This window comes from Bos grunniens, chromosome 17 (assembly GCF_055505025.1).
Source record: "Bos grunniens cultivar Pamir isolate PY7600 chromosome 17, Bosgru_T2T1.0, whole genome shotgun sequence".
NCBI classification, from domain to species: Eukaryota; Metazoa; Chordata; class Mammalia; order Artiodactyla; family Bovidae; genus Bos; species Bos grunniens.
The window spans coordinates 49,641,493-49,661,110 of record NC_141181.1 but is presented as its reverse complement, the minus strand read 5'-3'; positions in this window follow the sequence as shown (position 1 = coordinate 49,661,110).

The following is a 19,618-nucleotide window of genomic DNA, read 5'->3' as shown; positions in this document are numbered from 1 at the left end:
CTCTGCAATCATAGATATTTTCTCTCCACTTTTCCCTGCCCTTTCTTCTTCTTTTCTTATTTTTTTTCTTTCTACGTGGATACAACTAGAGATTACCATGCTAAGTGAAGTAAGTCAGATGGCAGAAAGACAAATAGCATATGGTATCACTTATAGGTGGAATTGAAAATATGACGCAAATGAACCCATCTATGAAGTAGAAACAGACTCACAGACTTAGGAGAACAGACTTGTGATTGCCTGGGGTGGGGAGAGGGTGGGAGGGAAGGATGGACGGGGAGTTTGGGATTAGCAGATACAAACTCTTATATAAAGAATGGATAAACAGCAAGGTCCTATTGTACAGCACAGGGAACTACATTCAATATCCTATGATAAACTGTAATGGAAAAAAATATAACAAAAAGAATGCATATGTATAACTGAATCACTTTGCTATGCAACAGAAATTAACACAACATTGTAGATCAACTGTACTTGGTTTAAAAATATTAAAGAAAAAAAGGAAGTCACAACAGGAAAAGTCACAGCACTCTAAGAATGTTTTCTTATGCAGATACACACACATGGAAAGGTTTCAATGCACACAGATAGCTGAAAACCATTTTTTCCTGCAATAATGACAAAACTACTGTGACCAACCATTTGATACATTATGATACAGTTCTCTACCTCATGCTTTACATGTTTCATCTCATGGAGACCACCTCATGGCAGCCTTCTGGAATAAGATATTCCTATTATTGTCATTTTGTAGACGAGAAAATTCAGGCTTAGAGAGGGAAAGTGAATTCCTCAAGGTCTCAGAGGACCTAAGTGATGGAGCAAAGAGACACACCCCTTGTCAAAATCCAAAACCTGTTCAACCTGGATATCCACTAAAATGGGTCCAAAATGCCACTTTCCTGCTCATAACACACAGTGTGGAAGTAGAAGGTTAAAGCCAATCCACTCTATAGGGCATTTTTAGACTGAATTTGATTGTATCTTAGAAAATGTTATTACCATCTGGATGAACAACATTTATATGGTGTTTCAAATTCCAGTGATAATTAGGGAGTTTGGGATCAACGTGTACACACTGCTATATTTAAAATGGATAACCAACAAGGACCCACTGTGTAGCACAGGGACTCTGCTCAAAGTTATGTGGCAACTGGGATGGGAGGGGAGTTTAGGGGAGAATGGATACATGTATATGTATGGCTGCGTCCCTTCTCTGTTCCCCTCAAACTATCACAACTTTGTTAATTGGCTATACCTCAATATAAAATAAAAAGTTTAAAAAATTCTTCTTGGTGCATGAGAGGTAGTAAGTAGTTAGAACCATTGAACTGACAGTTTCAATTGGGAGAAAGGATCAGTTATTAAGGGCTAGAGATTGTAGGAGAGAAACATTTTGGTATTCACACATTCTGTGCTAATGCAACTGAGGATTTGCTCTTTACAGCTTAACAGAGAATAAAACAAATCACCCATAAAATGCAAAGGAAACATTTTCTCTAACAAGAAGTTTATTGAATATGCAAACAATTGAATATATAATAGGACTGACAATAAAATGAGTTTGGTGCATTCTCTTGAAAGAGGGTTTATCAGGTTTTGATAGAAATTTTGGCAGGAGGGTGTGTGTGTGTGTGTTCAAGTGAAATCCCTTTTTACTTCTACTCTAGAATGGTAATAATTATTAACTACTTGGTATACACCCTTCTTCGGAGAAGGCAATGGCACCCCACTCCAGTACTCTTGCCTGGAAAATCCCATGGACAGAGGAGCCTGGTAGGCTGCAGTCCATGGGGTCGCTCAGAGTCAGACACGACTGAGCGACTTCACTTTCACTTTTCACTTTCATGCATTGGAGAAGGAAATGGCAACCCACTCCAGTGTTCTTGCCTGGAGAATCCCAGGGACGGGGGTTGGGGGGGGCCCTCGTGGGCTGCCGTCTCTGGGGTCGCACAGAGTCAGACACGACTGAAGCAACTTAGCAGCAGTAGCAGCAGCATACGCCCTTCTTGATAATTTTTTCCATATGAAGTTTTTGCTTTCACATAAATGAGATCGCTGTTACTATTTGATATGTTTGGTTCATATTTTAACATATGATGAACAACACTCCAGATAAGTACAGAACTATCTAATTCATCCCTTTAAAAATTACTTTATATATATATATAGGTCATTACAGACTATTGAGTATCATTCCCTATGCCATAAATCAGTTCCTTATTAGTTATCTATTTTATATATCGTAGTGTATATATGTCAATTCCAATCTCCCAGTTTATTCCCCCCACCTTTCCTTGTTGCTAACCATAAGTGGTTTTAAAGGTTCTGTTTTATCAAATTCTGTAACTTCTGTTTTTCCTAGTTCATACTACACACCATTGACATCTTCATACATGGAGGTTGTGATTAAGACAAATTGTGATGGCCAGAATTTGGAGAATCCTGGGATGATTTTTTTGCTGTCCACTGTTAAGATGATACACATTTCATGTTGCTTACATCTTCTTTTCAATTCTTCCCTTTTCCCCTTTTCTAACTCTCCATGATTGTCTTTTTTATTTTCATCTTCCTTATTGGTTGGGAAACTTTCCATTGTATGGCTATTATTTCAGCTGTTGAAATTTCACTCTGTTGGGCTCAATTGTTCGTGGTCTTCCTGACGGTAATTTACTTATTACCAACACTCCCCCAAAGGATCCCTTAATTCCTGAAGGAGCAGGAACAGTCAACATCTGAGACTACACTTTCCCAAAATCTGTCTGTTCTTTGTTTTTTAAAGAAATTATTTATTTACTTTTTAAAAAAACATTGACTGGATCAGGACTTGGCTGTGGCATGTGGAATCTTTGCTGCATCATGTGAACTTTCATTGCAGCAAATGGACTCTAGCTGTGGTGCCTGATCTTGGTAGTTGTGGTACACAAGCACAGTTGCCCTGGGGCATGTGGGATCTTAGCTTCCCACCCAGAGATAGAACCCGTGCCCCCTGCATTGCAAGGTGGACTCTTAACCATCGAACCAGGGAAATGCCCCATCTTAGTTCTTTCTCCTTCCCACACCCATTTCTGTTCTTTCTCTCTTTCAAAGGTCCGCACCTTTCACAAGACTGAGAATCATCCGCAGTGGAGAGTCCTAAACATTATCACATAGGAATTACCTTGCTAAACTTCGATCGGGTGCTACATGCCCACAGTTTCCCATGGTCAGGAGTTGGGCCTGAGGACTTGTGTTTCTATGCAGTTCCCCAGTGATTCCTATTGCTCTGGGGCCACTCTGAGAGCCACTAAGTTAGACCTTCAACATGATCTCTGGAGATTATCAGCCTTAAAGAAGCTTTTTCTTAATTTTATTTTTTAATTTCTATTTTATATTGGAGTATTTTAACTTAAAACCTACCTAGTGGCTCAGACAGAGAAGGCGATGGCACCCCACTCCAGTACTCTTGCCTGGAAAATCCCATGGACGGAGGAGCCTGGTAGGCTGCAGTCCGTGGGGTCGTGAAGAGTCGGACACGACTGAGCGACTTCACTTTCACTGTTCACTTTCATGCATTGGAGAAGGAAATGGCAACCCATTCCAGTGTTCTTGCCTGGAGAATCCCAGGGAAGGAGGAGCCTGGTGGGCTGCCATCTCTGGGGTCGCTCAGAGTCGGACATGACTGAAGTGACTTAGCATCAGCAGCAGCAGTGGCTCAAACGGTAAAGAATCTGCTTGCTGTGTGGGAGCTATGGGTTCGATTCCTGGGTCAGGAAGATCCCCCTGGAGAAGGAAATGGCACCCCAATCCAGTATTCTTGCCTGGAGAATCCCATGGACAGAGGAGGCTGGTGGGCTACAATCCATAGGGTCACAAAGAGTTGGACACAACTGAGCAACTAACTCTTTCACTTTCTTTTTTAGTTGACTTACAGTGTTGTGTTCTCTCTGCTGTACAGCAAGGTGATTCAGTTATACATCTATATATATACACTCTTTTTAAAATATTCTCTTCCATGATGGTTCAGCCCAGGATATTGAATATAGTTCCCTGTGCTAAACACTAGGACCTTCTTGTTTATCCATTCTGTATATAAAAGCTTACATCTGCTAACCCCAGCGTCCTGCTCTGTCCTCCCCCAAACCCCTTCCCACCCTGGTAACCACCACACCTGTTCTCGATGTCCCTGAGTCTGTTTCTGTTTTATAGACAGATTCATTTTTGCCACATTCTAGATTCCACATACAAGTGGTATCACATAGTGTTTGCCTTTCTCTTTCCAACTGACTTCACTTCGTATGATAATCTGTAGTTGCATCCATGTTGCTGCCAATGACATTATTTCATTTTTCCTTATGGCTGAGCAGTATTCCTTTGTATATAGGTACCTCACCTTTTATATCTAGTTATCTGTTGGTGGACATCTAGGTTGCTTCCATGTCTTGGCTACTGTGAATAATGCTGCTATGAACATTGAGGTGCATGCATCTTTTTGGATTGTAGTTTTGTCTGAATATATGCCCAGGAATGGGATTTCTGGATCATATGGCAACTCTATGTTTCGTTTTCTGAGAAAGCTCTATACTGTTTTCAGTATATACAGTGGCTGCACGGTATATACAATATATATACAGTCTCTGTCCCAGTTTACATCCCCACCAACAGTGTAGGATGGAGAAGGCAATGGCACCCCACTCCAGTACTCTTGCCTGGAAAATCCCATGGACAGAGGAGCCTGGTGGGCTGCAGTCCATGGGGTGGCTAAGACAGTGTAGGAGAATTCTCTTTTCTTTATATCCCCTCCTGCATTTATTATTTGTAGACTCTTTAATGATGACCATTATGACTGCTATGAGATGATCCCTCATTTTAGTTTTGATTTGCATTTCTCTAATAATTAGCAATATTGAGCATCTACTCATGGGCCTGTTGGCCATGTCCAGACAATTTTTAGTGCTCTCTTACCTGGGAATCGAATGTCTTTCACCATCCTACCTGTATCTCCCATTTGCAGAGGCACCTGGTACCACCAGTTTGGGAGTGGGAGGGAGGGGGTGCGTTTGTAGACTAAATTACACTGTATTGTGTCATAGTTTACACCCCGCTGGCATGTGACTCCGTCATCGCTCTCCGTCTCAGTGTTCAACACCCTCCCAAGTTGCATTCCTGTTTTCTCCTCTTTCATTTTTTGTCCTTGTGCGTTGATATCTTAAAAACAAAGTCAACTTACTGGTATTTTAATGGCATTTGAGGAACAAACAAACAACTCCTTGCATTCATACTGTCATCTTTACCAAACATGGACTTTTTGAATTTAGGGAGGAAAATAGCCTGATTAATTTAATTTCCATAGGCAATGTTCTAACTGAGTGCGAAATTCCAAATGTGGTTATTGTTCAGTTCATTTCAGCGTTATTTTCAATCCCTTGAACTTACTGTTGGTCTCTCAATGAGTCCTGAGTGCTAATTTCTCTCCCTTTTAGTCCCTTCTATTAAATAACACAAAGACATAAAAAGTCAACCATTTCTATTCATGATGGCAAAGTCACTTTTTCCCCAAGTTGTACACAGTTTGTATGAAAGCCAAGGTTTTTGTGAAAAATGATAAAAACGTATTTTAAAAAGACCAAGCAAGAAAATAGGGACCTATTCTGTTCTCTGTCTGCTTAGACTTGCTGCAGAAATGGCTCCTCTACCCTTCAATCCGCAAATAAACTTCTATATCTTAAGGTGCCCCCATAACTTTTTTTGCTGTGGTCCACTGGGACGGAGGCAAAGATTAGAGCATGTTTAAAATGTTTATGTCTGTTTTTGAATTTGCATTGATTGAAGGGGATTCTAGATCAATCTGGCTTCCCAGGTGGCGCTAGTGGTAAAGAACCCACCTACCAATACAGGAAACATAAGAGATTCGAGTTTGATCCATAGGTCGGGAAGATCCGATGGAGAAGAGCGTGGCCACAAACTCCACTATTCTTGCCTGGAGAATCCCATGGACAGAGGAGCCTGGTGGGCTATGGTCCATAGGGTTGCAAAGAGTTGGACATGACTAAAGCAACTTTAGCGTGCACTGGACCAATCTGCTGCTGCTGCTGCTGCTAAATCACTTCAGTCGTGTCCGACTCTGTGCGACCCCATAGATGGCAGCCCACCAGGCTCCCCCGTCCCTGGGATTCTCCAGGCAAGAATACTGGAGTGGGTTGCCATTTCCTTCTCCAATGCATGAAAGTGAAAAGTGAAAGTGAAGTCGCTCAGTCGTGCCCGACTCTTAGCTACTCCATGGACTTCAGCCCACCAGGCTCCTCCGTCCATGGGATTTTCCAGGCAAGAGTACTGGAGTGGGGTGCCATTGCCTTCTCCAACATATACATTAGATATAGATATATTCTTTTTAATATATTTTCCATTATGGTTATCATATATTCTTTTTAATATTATTTTCCATTATGGTTTATCACAAGATATTGAATATAGTTCCCTGTGCTATACAAAAGGATTTTGTTGTTTATCCATTATATATATAATAGAAAAAACTAACTTTCTATCTTGACATTTCAAATGGCTATTGTGTATTGTAATTTCCTTGGCCTGTTTTTTATGTCTTACTACTTCTATTACTATTTACTACTATATTCCTATTAGCTGTTTCTCAGTTCATGTAAAATAATACATTCCCTGCAAGATGGTAGATTTTTTATATAATTTGAAAGCTGAATGCTAAGTGAATTACACCTAACAGATAATATTCTTCTGTTTACAAGTTTAAAATAACATTAGAAAAATACTTGCTTGTTGTCTTTTCAGAATATACACTTCAGTTGTTAACATCTTTTATAAAAGATTAGAAGTGAGAGAGAGAAAAAAAAATTAAGGTAAAGCAGGGAAATTTTACTCTTAGATGTAGATAATCTACTCTGTGGCTTGCAGACTAGGCATCTTGTATTTTATATTCAGTATTTGATTTTCCTGAAGCCACACAATATTTCACTCCATCGACCTTACCCTTTCTCTAATGTTATAACCTTAACATCATTTTTTCTGAGAATTACCTTTCGTATTAGCTAGAAAGGCAAAGCTTTATTTTCAGTTTTACAGTGATTGTGGACCTAGAGTTAAAAGAAATACCAGATGACTGTTGCTGTTCAGTTGCTAAGTCATGTCCAACTCTTTGTGATGCCATGGACTGTAGCTTACCAGGCTCCTCTCTCCATGGGATTTCCCAGGCATTAATACTGGAGTGGGTTGCCATTTTCTTCTCCAGCGGAATCTTCCCAACCCAGAGATTGAGCCCACACCTCCTGCACTAAGCCATCAGGGAAGCCCACCAGATGACTAAGAGGGGCTAATAAAATCATACAGACAAATTGCCGTCAATCTGGATGACAGGGGCCAAATATGTGATGAGCAATCCTCAGATTGCAGGGTCCACCAGCATTATCTGTGTTGGTGATATCAGACATCTGGGTATTTGCAAGCATCCTCACACTGGAATGGGTAAATTAAACCAAGCATCTGGTTGTTTGGATGAAATTTACACTATTCATATGGTACATATTTTAAGAGCATCATAGAGACCAACTCCAACCCTGCTCACTTTTCTGGTTTTTAGAAGCAGCAAGAACTGTACTACTGAAAATTAGATGGCATTTTAAAACTTGTAGTGGTGGATATCTTACTACACTCTAGACACCTAGGCCTTATCATTCCAAAACTCTTTTCTGAATTTCAGTTTTGGTACTTAATCCATCCTGGGCTGGCTGAAATTTTTATTCTAAACTTCTCATACAGAAAAAAAAAAGAACATTCTTATAGCAATACCTGGGGTTTCCCTGGTGGCTCAGATAGTAAAGAATCTGCCTGCAATGCAGGAGACCTAGTTTCGATCCTTGGGTTGGGAAGATCCCCTGGAGAAGAGAATGGCAACCTACTCCAGTATCCTTGCCTGGGAAGTCCCAAGGACAGAGGAGACTGGCGGGCTACAGTCCATGAGGTTGCAAAGAACTGGACACAGCTGAGTGACTAACACCTTCATTTTCGCTTTCAAAGCAATACACAGCGCTTTGAAGTTCCGCCTGGGATGTCTCTGTTCTGGGCTTTTAATAAAGTTCTTTTTTTCTTCCACTGGGAATCTGTTTCTTTCTGTTTTAAATATGTGCTTTAAAAGTTAATCATTTAATTGGCTGCACCAGGTCTTAGTTGTGACACACAGGGTCTTTGGTTGCAGCATGTGGGATCTAATTCCCCGACAAGGATGGAGCCCAGGCCCCTGCATCAGGAGCTCCAGTGGGGTCTTAGTCACTGGACCATCAGGAAAGTCCTGAGAATCTGTTTCTAGAAAGAATCCCTCCTGTTTCTGGGCAATGTTTTCTATTTATTAACATGCTTTGAAATGCAGCTGCTGCTGCTAAGTCACTTCGGTCGTGTCCCACTCTGTGTGACCCCAGAGACGGCAGCCCACCAGGCTCCCCTGTCCCTGGGATTCTCCAGGCAAGAACACTGGAGTGGGTTGCCATTTCCTTCTCCAATGCATGAATATGATCAGATGCTAAATCATGACATCTGAGAACCCTTCCAAACACATCTTCCTCTAGTGCCAAGAAAGGGGGGTGGGGAGACAGTGGCGGCAAAGCTGAAGCTGATGGCCTTGGAGACGAGATGATTGATTCCACAGCCAGAACTCTGGCTTTTGTCTCCCAGAAACTCTAGTTTGTGTGTGAGCTGAAATCGGAGCTGTATTTCCTCAATCCCACCCTCAGGACCTAAATATCCTTCCCTTTTCAGTGACTCTATTTGCTCCCACACTGCTCCTCATTTCTCATTTTCCAACCAGGATCCCAATGTGCTACTGAGTCCACCTGAATGTTTTTGCAGACCACAGCCATGGCCCAAGTTGGATGAGGAAGAAAGTCACTTCTGGGTTCAAAACAAACCAAACAAACCAAAAATCAATACAACAACACACTACAGCTATCTGTAGAATGCTATGGTAGCTGTATAGTCAAAAGGATTGTTGGATGACATAAGAAAAGGATGGGACTTTGTCACTGTTGAAATGGGTGATCCCGTCACATATCTATACTTGTGTTATATTCTCTTTCAGCATCACAGCTTTATTTCAGCTGTTTTGCAAGGTATTCTCCCAAAGGGAGCTCTGTGTTTTTGGTATCTGAAGCAGAGCTCAATGGAGAAATGCCTGTGTGTGTGTGTGTGAGTTTGTGTGTGTGAAATGTCATGTGTGTGTGTGTGTGCTCAAGCTGTATTCAACTCTTTGGGACCCTATGGACTGTAACCAGCCAGGCCCTCTGTCCATAGGATTCTCCAGGCAAGAATACTGCAATAGGTTGCTATTCCCTTCTCCAGGGGATCTTCCCAACCCAGAGATTAAACTCGAGTCTCCCATGTCTCCTGCATTGCAGGAAGATTCTTTAACTGCTGAGCCATCAGGGAAGCCCGTGAAATGTCATGGGAAACATCAACTTTTTATATATTTACTTATTTTTATTTTTTTGTACACACAGTGCTGGTCTGTGGTGCCACTTTCTAAATCTGTTTGTCCCTTTTTATATGACTTCGTGTGGACACGTTTTATTTTTTTAATGCAGTCTTTCTTTTTTATTGTTTTGTGTTTACTTTTGGTTGCACTGGGTCTTCGCTGCTGCACGTGGGCTTTCTCCAGTTGCTGTGAGCCGGGACTACTCTTTGCTGGACAGGCTCTAGGCACATGGGCTTCCAGAGTTGCAGCTCATGGGCTTTGTTGCTCAGTGGCATGTGGAGTCCACCCAGACCAGGGATTGAACCCATGTCCCCTGCATTGGCAGCCGGATTCTTAACCACTGGACCACCAGGGAAGTTGACTAGCTTTAAAAAAAACCTGTTTAAAAAAAGAATCTTTTGCCCACTTATTCTGCTTTGCACTGTTACCAATGCTCCCTGCTCTCAGCCTGCTCCTTGGTTGGGTCTCCTGCTACCAAGCTTGTTTCTTACCTAAGAAAACAGATCACCTCTTCTTCTAGGCTTGAAAGAAGGGAAGCTTGTTTGTCGTGGTCACCCTCCGCCTAGCACATGGATGTGCTACAGCAAAGCCTCATTCAGTGTTTGTTTCGTGAGACAGTGAAGTTGTTGCCATCAGGGTAAAGTAGGAAGAAATCCTTCATAGTATCCAAAGGACTTCCATTTTCCTAAAGCATGTGAACAGAAACACACAGACTCAGTGGGTCTATGATGTCTGCTAAGAAGCTGTAAAAACACCCTCCTAATCTAGAAAAATGGTATGGATGAACCTGTTTCCAAGGCATGAATGGAGACACTGCCATGGGGGATGGGCTTATGACGTACTGGGGGATGGGTTGGGTGGATCAAAGCAATGACATACATACACTGTCATGCGTGAAACAGACAGCTGGTGGGGAGCTGCTGCACAGCACAGGGAGCTCAGTTCGGGGCTCTCTGATGACCTAGAGGGGTGGGATGGGGGGTTGTGGGAGGGAGGCTCAAGAGGAAGGAATATATGTATACCTACAGCTGATTCACACTGTTGTACAGCAGAAACTAACACACCATTATAAAGCAACTATACTTCAAATAAAACCTTAAAAACAAACACCCTGCTAATAGTTGGTCCTGATCATTTGTGAATACAGCACCGCACGTCAGAGACATCCGTGTTGTTTGCTCAGAAATGTGTATCCATTCATTTGGGAAATTCTCCAGCCCTCTCTTCTAGACAAGTCTTCTTCTAGATGGGTCCATGTGGATTAACCTCAGGGAAATCTTCATCACGCATGTCACTTAGGCTTTGCTGTGGACACGATGCTGAGAAGGCTTGCAGGCATGTATTCTCACTAGGTGGCTTCTCACGTACTTGGCTTTATAGCGCATGCTTGGTTACCTGTCTTTTCCAAAAATTCTAGGAGTGTGCTCAGCCTCCCCTGCAGCTGTTGGCATGCATTCACCTCTTGAAATGAACGGGTCCTTTCAATGGTCAGCTGGCTGACACAGGTGTGAAGGCTGCGGTGTATTTAAGAGACAAATGCTGGGGTTCTTTTTCCTGTTTCCTAGGCACCATTTCTTCCAGAAATAAAGGACTCACAAAAGGACTCACAATAGGAGGAGGAAGTTGGCAGATCATTTTGCTCACTTCTTTCAATGTATTGGATGCTTGCTCTTTGATATGGCAAGATGTAGTACAGAAAATAGACCCAGGTAACTTGCAAGGCAAAGACGCTACAGAATGGCGATGGGCAGAGCTAAAAAGAAAGCTCTTTTCCAAATAGTTTTGCCTGATGAAATTTTAAGGATTTATTTTCTTCATTTTAATTGTGCAGCCTTCAGACATCTCCTCAAAATGACCAAAGGACCCCTGACCCACCCCAAAGTCTTTGCCTTTGAAAACATACTGGGAACATTTGAATCACTTTTATCTGAAAGCGAGTTCTAGTCATAAGTGTTTCTGACTACTTAGTTCTCCTAAAGCCTACAATGTTATTTATACCCTCTAAGATATTCACCTGAGACATTTGAAAATATAAAACCCTTCATAGGAAAACCAGGCTATTAATATTACCACATTATAAATTCTAGTTTCCCAAACTGGCATTTTTTAAATACCTGAGGCATGATTTTACACAGCAGTTTAGGTGATGCCTCAGCTTCGTGTTTGATTTATTTTTCTTTGAGATTAAAGGTGACAGAAGACAGCGATGAGAGGGTGTTTTTAAAATATCTCCTCTGTGCAGCTCATTCACTGTGGATTGACAACTCAGAGAACGAAGAAAAACATAAAGTCAAAAGGGCTGATTATGCAGATGCTGTACACACACTTAAGAGAATATCAGGCAGGAGAGGCTGTGATTATGCGGGACATGTCTGGGAAGAGAGTGCAGGCAAAGCAAAGAAACGATTTTACTGGGTCAAGGAAGTTCCCTGGTGGTCCAGTGGCTAAGACTCCTTGCTCTCAAAGCAGGGAACCCAAGTTCAACTTCTGGTTGAGGAACCAGATTCCACATGCCACAATTAAGACCCAGTACAACCAAATAAATAAAATAAATATTTTAAAAAATCATAAAAATATTGGGCCAATATAGGGTATTTCAGATATGTCAAAACTGTAGACTTTGAAAGTTTGGAAAGGAAAATAATGATTTTTATTAAAGGTAAGAGACAAAGAAGATAAAGTTAGTATTTAATGGTGATATTTTATTGTTGAATTTCTTTGATGGCTATGACTTCCCTGATGCCTTTATGGTCTGATTTTAGGATTATGTGGTGCTGTCTGGGCATATAATGTCTACTTGGGCTGAATAAAGGGCAGGATGCAGCATGGTCAGTGCGGAGGAGGGAGAGAATCTGGGATTTCAGGAGTATGGTCCAACCTCAGCCACTTCTAACTGTGTTATAAATGGAATTAATGATCACAGCCCTAGACTTCTATGGTGGTCCAGTGGTTAAGAATCCACCTGCCAATGCAGGGGACACGGGTTCAGTCTCTGGTCCGAGAAGATCCCACATGCTGTGGGGCAACTGAGCCTGTGTGCTACCCCTACTGAGCCCCCATGCCTAGAGCCCATGCTCTGCAGCAAGAGAAGCCTCTGCACTGAGAAGCCCAAGCATCACAGCTAGAGAGTAGCTCCCGATCTCCACGACTAGGGAAAGCCCAAGCACAGCAATGGAGAACCAGTGCAATCAAAAATAAATCAGCAGAATTAATGATCCCAGCCTTGAGAAACTTACAGGAAAGCTGGAGCACAATTATTTAATAGATAAAAGTAGAAATAGTGAATAGCAATAATTCATTGTAAACATGGCTTGAAATATTAAAGTGTTGTATCCATCAAAGGGAGCACTATTACTGAAGTCAGATCTGACTTTTCCCAAAGCTCATCTGTCTTCTCCACAGCTCCTAGTAAATAGCCAGTACCTGTTGGCTGGGTAAATACATGTAAATACATATTTGCATGTGTGTAGATAGATGGATAAATTGATCATTAGACTTTCCTCCACCTAAGGAATACTAAAATATCCTCTCTGTATATCTGTAAAGAAAAGGATTACTATTTTTATAAAGCTTAAAAAACACATAGTCACCCAAGAGTTTCCTTTTTAGGTTACAAAGTTGCGTCTTCTTGAGAAAGGCAAATACCATATAACATCGCTTATATTTGGAATCTAAAATATGACAGAAATGAACCTACCTGTGAAACAGAAACAGACTCAGGGACACAGAGAGCAGACTGGTGGCTGCCAAGGGGGAGGGGGTTGGGGAGGGATGGAGTGGGAGGTTGGGCGAGCAGAGGTGAACTTTTATATATAGACTAGATAAATGACAAGGTCCTACTGGATAGCACAGGGAACTATGTTCAAATATTCTATGATGAAATATAATGGAATAGACTAGAAAAAAGAACGCATATATACATGTACAGCTGAATCACTTTGCTGTACTGCAGCAATGAACACAGTGTATATCAACCATGCTTCAGTTTCTTAAAAAAGGGGAAAAAATAAAAAAGCCAAAATTATTTAATCTTTTTCTTCTTCACTGAGATGTTCACAATCCATATCCAGTCTGAATATACAAAGCATCCACATAAAGCAGCTGACTGTGCTTCTGATTATAATATTTTTGTTATTATTATAATTGCTTTTTAAAATAAAAGTAGATAGCCATGGTAAACGATGACTGTGGAGAAAAGTTCTTGAGGATTTTAATGAAAACTCTCCCCTAGGATAACAAGCCAAATTCCAGGCTGCTATCTGGTACTCAAGAGTTATATTTGTTAAATTAAAACTTTAAAAAATTAAGTGTGTAATATTGACTGGGGTTTTTCTTTATGTGGGGCGGATCCAAGGGATTCACAGAGTTGGAAGGAAGCAGGGTATGTTGGATGAGGCATGTGCTTGGCTGCTCCGAAGGCTAAAACCTTGAAAAAGATTCCACTTCAGGAAACATCTAGAAAAGAATAATCTTGTCCATGGAACAGAACAGAATGATATTCAGCTATCTTGTTCTTGTGCTAAAGGAGTATCTCGATGGTTCACAGGCATGGATGAGTGTCAGCATCACAAGAGTTTCATTGACAACACCCATTGTTATTTCCAGCATAAGAAATTGAGGGACTATTAGAAAAGAGAATTTGTACAGAGAAGAGAAACAAAGGAGGAAACTCCCATGCATTACAGTAAGTGCCCTACATACAAACGAGTTCTAGTCCGAGAGCGCATTCATAAGTCATTTGCTTGTAAGGCCACCAAAGTTAGCCCAGGTACCCGGCTAACACAATTGGCTATATAGTACTGTATTGCAATAGGTTTATAACACTTTTCATACAAATATGACATGAAAAACAAACAAAAAATAAACCATTTTTAATCTTACAGTACAGGACCTTGAAAAAGTATGGTACAACAACTGGCATCGAGTGAACAGGCAAGAAGAGTTACTGACCGGACGAGGGAGATGAGGTGGGAGATAGTAGATCAACAGCACCGTGAGATGGAGGGCAAGCTGTAATGTCACTCACACCTGATGTTGATGGCTCAGGTTCTGGCTCCTTGCTGGAACCAGATGCACAATCACATCTTTGAAAGTTCACACTTTGAAGGTGTGTATAGAGGGGAGTTACTGTACCTTTCTCTACCCTTAGCTCAAAGCACACAGCCCCTCCCTGGGGATCAGCATTATTTTTATAACAAGACTCTTACCAACCATCAGGGTGAAACATGACAAAGGAATCTGGCCTCTCTGGGCTTATTTGCTATTTAAATATCCACATTACCTACCATTATGTAAACAAACTCCAACCTCACAATGTTAGTTGGAAAGAGGAAAACAGCTAATTTGCCAATACGACTGACTTGCAATTTATTGTTATGCTCCATGAATTAAAACAGAAGCTTATCGGTAGATAACTAATAAGAACCTCCTGTATAGCATAGGAAATGCTATTCAATACAATGTAATGGCCTTTATGGGAAAAAAATAGAAAAAAAAAGGAGTAGGCATGTGTAAATATGTAACTAATCACTTTGCTGTACATCTGAAACTAACACAACATTGTAAATAACCTATACTCCAATAACGGAGAAGGAAATGGCAGCCCACTCCAGTATGCTTGCCTGGGAAATCTCAAGGACAGAGGAACCTGGCAGATACAGTCCATGGGGTTGCAAGAGTCAGACGGAACTTAGTGAATACACCACCACCATATTTCATTACAATATTTTTAAAAAGCAGAAGCCTATCAGATGACAGCAATTACTATTTAGTAAGAATGAAATTTTTTGTTTGGCAACTGGACCTCCATGCTTGGATCCACAGCCCTGACCTCAGGACACCAAGTTTCTGCAGCTGGTGGAGTTGGAGGTGCCCAGTCTTTGTGGTGGTCAGATACAGAAACACCTGCTGAGCCCCTGCCCAAGGACCTAGGTCATGGAAAGCCATTGAAAAAGACCCACTCCCCTGCCCGCCCAGCCCATATTTTTGCAATGAATCCTGTATTATCTGTCAACCTGAGACCATTGCATACTGTGAACCCATTTTGATTTCTGTCGTGGCAACAATGACCACATGGAAACAAATGACTGAATACAGCAGCCTGCAAATTGAAAGAAGCATTGAGTATAGTTCAAGGAGCAACGCTTGAAAAATTAACTATTAAATGCTGGTGTTGCATTTTTGTTTTTAAAAAGGATATTATTTTCTAAATATTATGGTTAAATATCCAGTTGTTTTTAAATATAAAAAGCATTTTAAAAGTTTGGAGTTGTTGGATTCAAATATTGCCGACAGAAAACATTTTCTGTCTTTCGGTTACTGAAAAATGATATTTCTCCAAAAATGCTGTGAATGTTCGCTGAGAATTAAGTGACTGTTTTCTTCTGAATTCTGACAGCCAAATACTTGAAAGATATTTACAGGAAACTTCAAAGCAGTGCAGCGCCCCCTAGTGGGATAACGAGTTAGTACATCTCTTCCTGCAGATGGGTTTGAGGAAGTTATTTCAACCCATGAACCCCAAAGATGCACCAAAAAACTTCAACCATAATAACCAAATACCCAAGGTTCCAAATTCCTTTTCCTGTATATTAAATAAAATTTAAATGTCCACCAAAATATTGCATGAGGCTCAAGCTGCCTGAAATCAAGCTTATTATTTTTGGCTGAAATAAATGTAAATTCCACTTGAAGCTTTCTGGGACTCCAGTATGCCTTTTGTGATTCCTCTGAACTCTGCTCATTTCTGTATAATATCTTTAATTCTTTTATCATAGTAAAAGTGTTTCTGGCAACGTTCTGTCACTGGGGAACAGTAAATGAAGTTAGAATTATTAAAATGAGTAATTAGAGGCAAATTCACTTTTATGTGTTTGGCAAACCTTGCCATTTGATAAAATTAAATACCTTGTCACATCTGAAATCAACTATAATTATAAACGATGGATTATTTGCAAGAAAGCAACACAAAAGTACCTTCTAGGCTGCTTCCAAACTTAGAGTACATGCATTAACAATATTGACCAATTATATATGAAATCTGTTCAGTGCGTCAGCACTGCTGGTGGCTTGGGATTTATTAGACTAAGTAATGTAAAATAGAATGAAAGAGATCAAGTCGTTTTTTATGAAATAATGGTGCCCATTAGGTCAGGTACTCTAAGTCAAAGTGGGACATTTCCTCTTTGTGGACATTCTCTGAGTTGTGCGTGGTATGTTTAAACTCTCATGATGCATTCACCCTTAAGCCTTAAATTAAAATAGCCATTCAGAACGATCAGACAGATTTGAAAAAGCAGATATCTCCAAGTGTAGAGAGAGAGTTTGGGAAGATTGGGAAAGGTCCCTAGGTGTCTGCAACTATCAGGTACTGTCTACCACTGGTGTGCTAGTGTGGGTCTCCTGAGAGTGGAGACCAAGATGGGACTGATTAGGGAAAACGCTTGAGGAACGATTGGCAGGAAGCCCGGGAAAATGGGAAAAGCCTTCAAATCTGCAAATCCAGTTGTTTGCGGGGTTGGGGAGGGTGTGCAGGAAGGGAGGAAGAGTGGGTAGAAGCATCTAAAATTCCAGGATGTTTGGAACATTCATAAAGGTCAACGGGAAACCCTCAAGCCAAAGATGATATTACAGGAACTCTGGCCTCCAGGGCAGCCTGCCTTGAGCTGGAAAGAACACTATTTGCCTCTTATCTTAAGCCAAGCGAGAGATAAAATTCTGAAAGTTTGCTCTGGAAGTTGTAGGGGCACAGGGCCTGGCACCAAAGCCACTTCTGAAAATGCCTGCAGGGGGCAATGCCGTGCTGGAACAGTCCACCTGGGATCACAGCAGACAGGCGCCCATGCAGGGAAGTAACTGCATCCTCACAGCTTGGAGCCAGCAGTTGGATATTCACCTGCAGTGTGAAGAGACCCAGGCAAGGAGGGCAGCTAAGTGTCTTGGGACTGGGTGGGGGTTGGGGATTCACCTAAGGAACATAGCCTGGATTGAGGATGCCCAGTAAGAGAAAGGCAATGGGGAATTTTCTCAGTGTGGGAAAACAATAGATGTTCAATGAATGTTTGCAGTGGTAAATTTATCTTGTTATGGTGTGTCAGTCACAAAAGCAGAAAGCACAGGTATTGCAAACGGAGGGAATTTAATTCAGGGAACTCGTTACAGGGGTGATGGAAGACCTTAAAGTCTTCCCAGAGATTAACAACTGACAGAAGAGAGACCGAGGGAGGCGATAATATCATTACAGCTAGAAGCCTGGGTCTTAGGCTATGCTATGAAATTCAGTTTCATAGCAGGTTGGCAGGGTTGGAGGAGTGGGGAGGGAGTGAGAAATGAACCCATTAGGTCATTAGACACTAACCCATTAACCCATTAGGTCAAGAGACACTCAGTTACTATCTGAGATGCTGCCCGGTAGTAGAGAGAGGACAAGGGAAAACCCCTGATTTCAGACTTCCTTCCACCCTCGCATCTTCTGCCAGGGTCTGTGTTGGACACATCTGGGCAGAAACAAGAGAGTCTGGGAAATGCAGTTCCCTGTGGTTTGGGTGAAGAGCAGAAGGGTGAGGATGGATCTGAAACCAAGCAGACTTGTGAGCAGTCCACACAACCTTTTAACAACAACAAGTGTCCGGAAACTTGTAGACAAAAAAGAAAAAGACCAGATGACAGTGACACAGGCTGCTGTTGGCAGCTGGCAAAAGGATACCATTCTCCACAGAGGGAGAATTTCATGGCCTTGATGTTCGGATCAGGATCCTAGAAAACTCAGTTCAGTTCAGTCGCTCAGTCGTGTCCGACTCTTTGCGACCCCATGAACCACAGCACACCAGGCCTCCCTGTCCATCACCAGCTCTCGGAGTTTACCTAGAAAACGAGACCATTTTTAATTTAGAACTTTTATAACAGTTCTGTGTATGAGAGATTTTGCATAATGTCGACTTATTGGAAAGGCAGGGGGAGGAGGCAGTTTTCCTTTTTGTTTAGTTTATACATAATTAAAACTCTTACTCTAGTGACAGTTTTCAAATTTGGCACAGCATCTTTTAATCTATTTAATATCAGAGAAGCTTTGAGGCTCTACTCTCTGGGAATTATGTAAACTTAGAAAAGCAAACAAAGCCCCAGTTTTACAGAGTCCCAACACAATTCTAGAGAGGAAAATATTATTATGCTCTTTATAGAGACACTGTCTTTGGGACAAAAATGAGCTCCAGAAATTTCTCTAAATTCTTCCAGTCCAGTTCCTTATTTGTTCCTTTGGACCAAGTCTTTGGATGGTTACATGATCCTTGTTTGGAGCTTTCTGTGGAAGGACATGACTTTCTGAATCACATGATAGGTGCTAAGATAGCAAACATTCTTGACAATTTGATAATGCTTGAAGTCAATATGCTTTTAAAAAAGAAATTGACAAGTATTTAGAGGAAAGGCAGAGTACATCTGTAGGTGGAAGAGTGATAAAAGACAGCCATTTCTCTCTTTTTACTTTTATAGTTCAGAATTGGGAAAGAAGTATGTCAAGGCTGTATACTGTCACCCTCCTTATTTAACTTCTATGCAGAGCACATCATGTGAAGTGCCGGGCTGGATGAAGCACAAGCAGGAATCAAGACTGCAATGAGAAATACCAATAACCTCAGATATGCAGATGACACCACCCTTATGGCAGAAAGTGAAGAGGAACTAAAGAGCCTCTCGATGAAGGTGAAAGAGGAGAGTGAAAGCCTGGCTTAAAACTTAACTTTCAAAAAACAAAGATCACGGTATCTGGTCCCATCACTTCATGGCAAATAGCTGCGGAAACAATGGAAACAGTTATAGACTTTATTTTCTTGGGCTCCAAAATCACTGCAGATGGCAACTGCAACCATGAAACTAAAAGATGCTTGCTCCTTGGAAGAAAAGCTATGACAAACCTAGACAGTGTATTAAAAAGCAGAGACATTACTTTGCTGACAAAGGTCCATCTAGTCAAAGCTATTGTTTTTCTGGTAGTCATGTATGGATGTAAGAGTTGGACTGAGGGCTGAAGAATTGATGCTTTTGAACTGTGGTGTTGGAGAAGACTCTTGACAGTCCCTTGGACTCCAAGGAGTCAAACCAGTCAATCCTAAAGGAAATCAGTCCTGAATATTCATTGGAGGG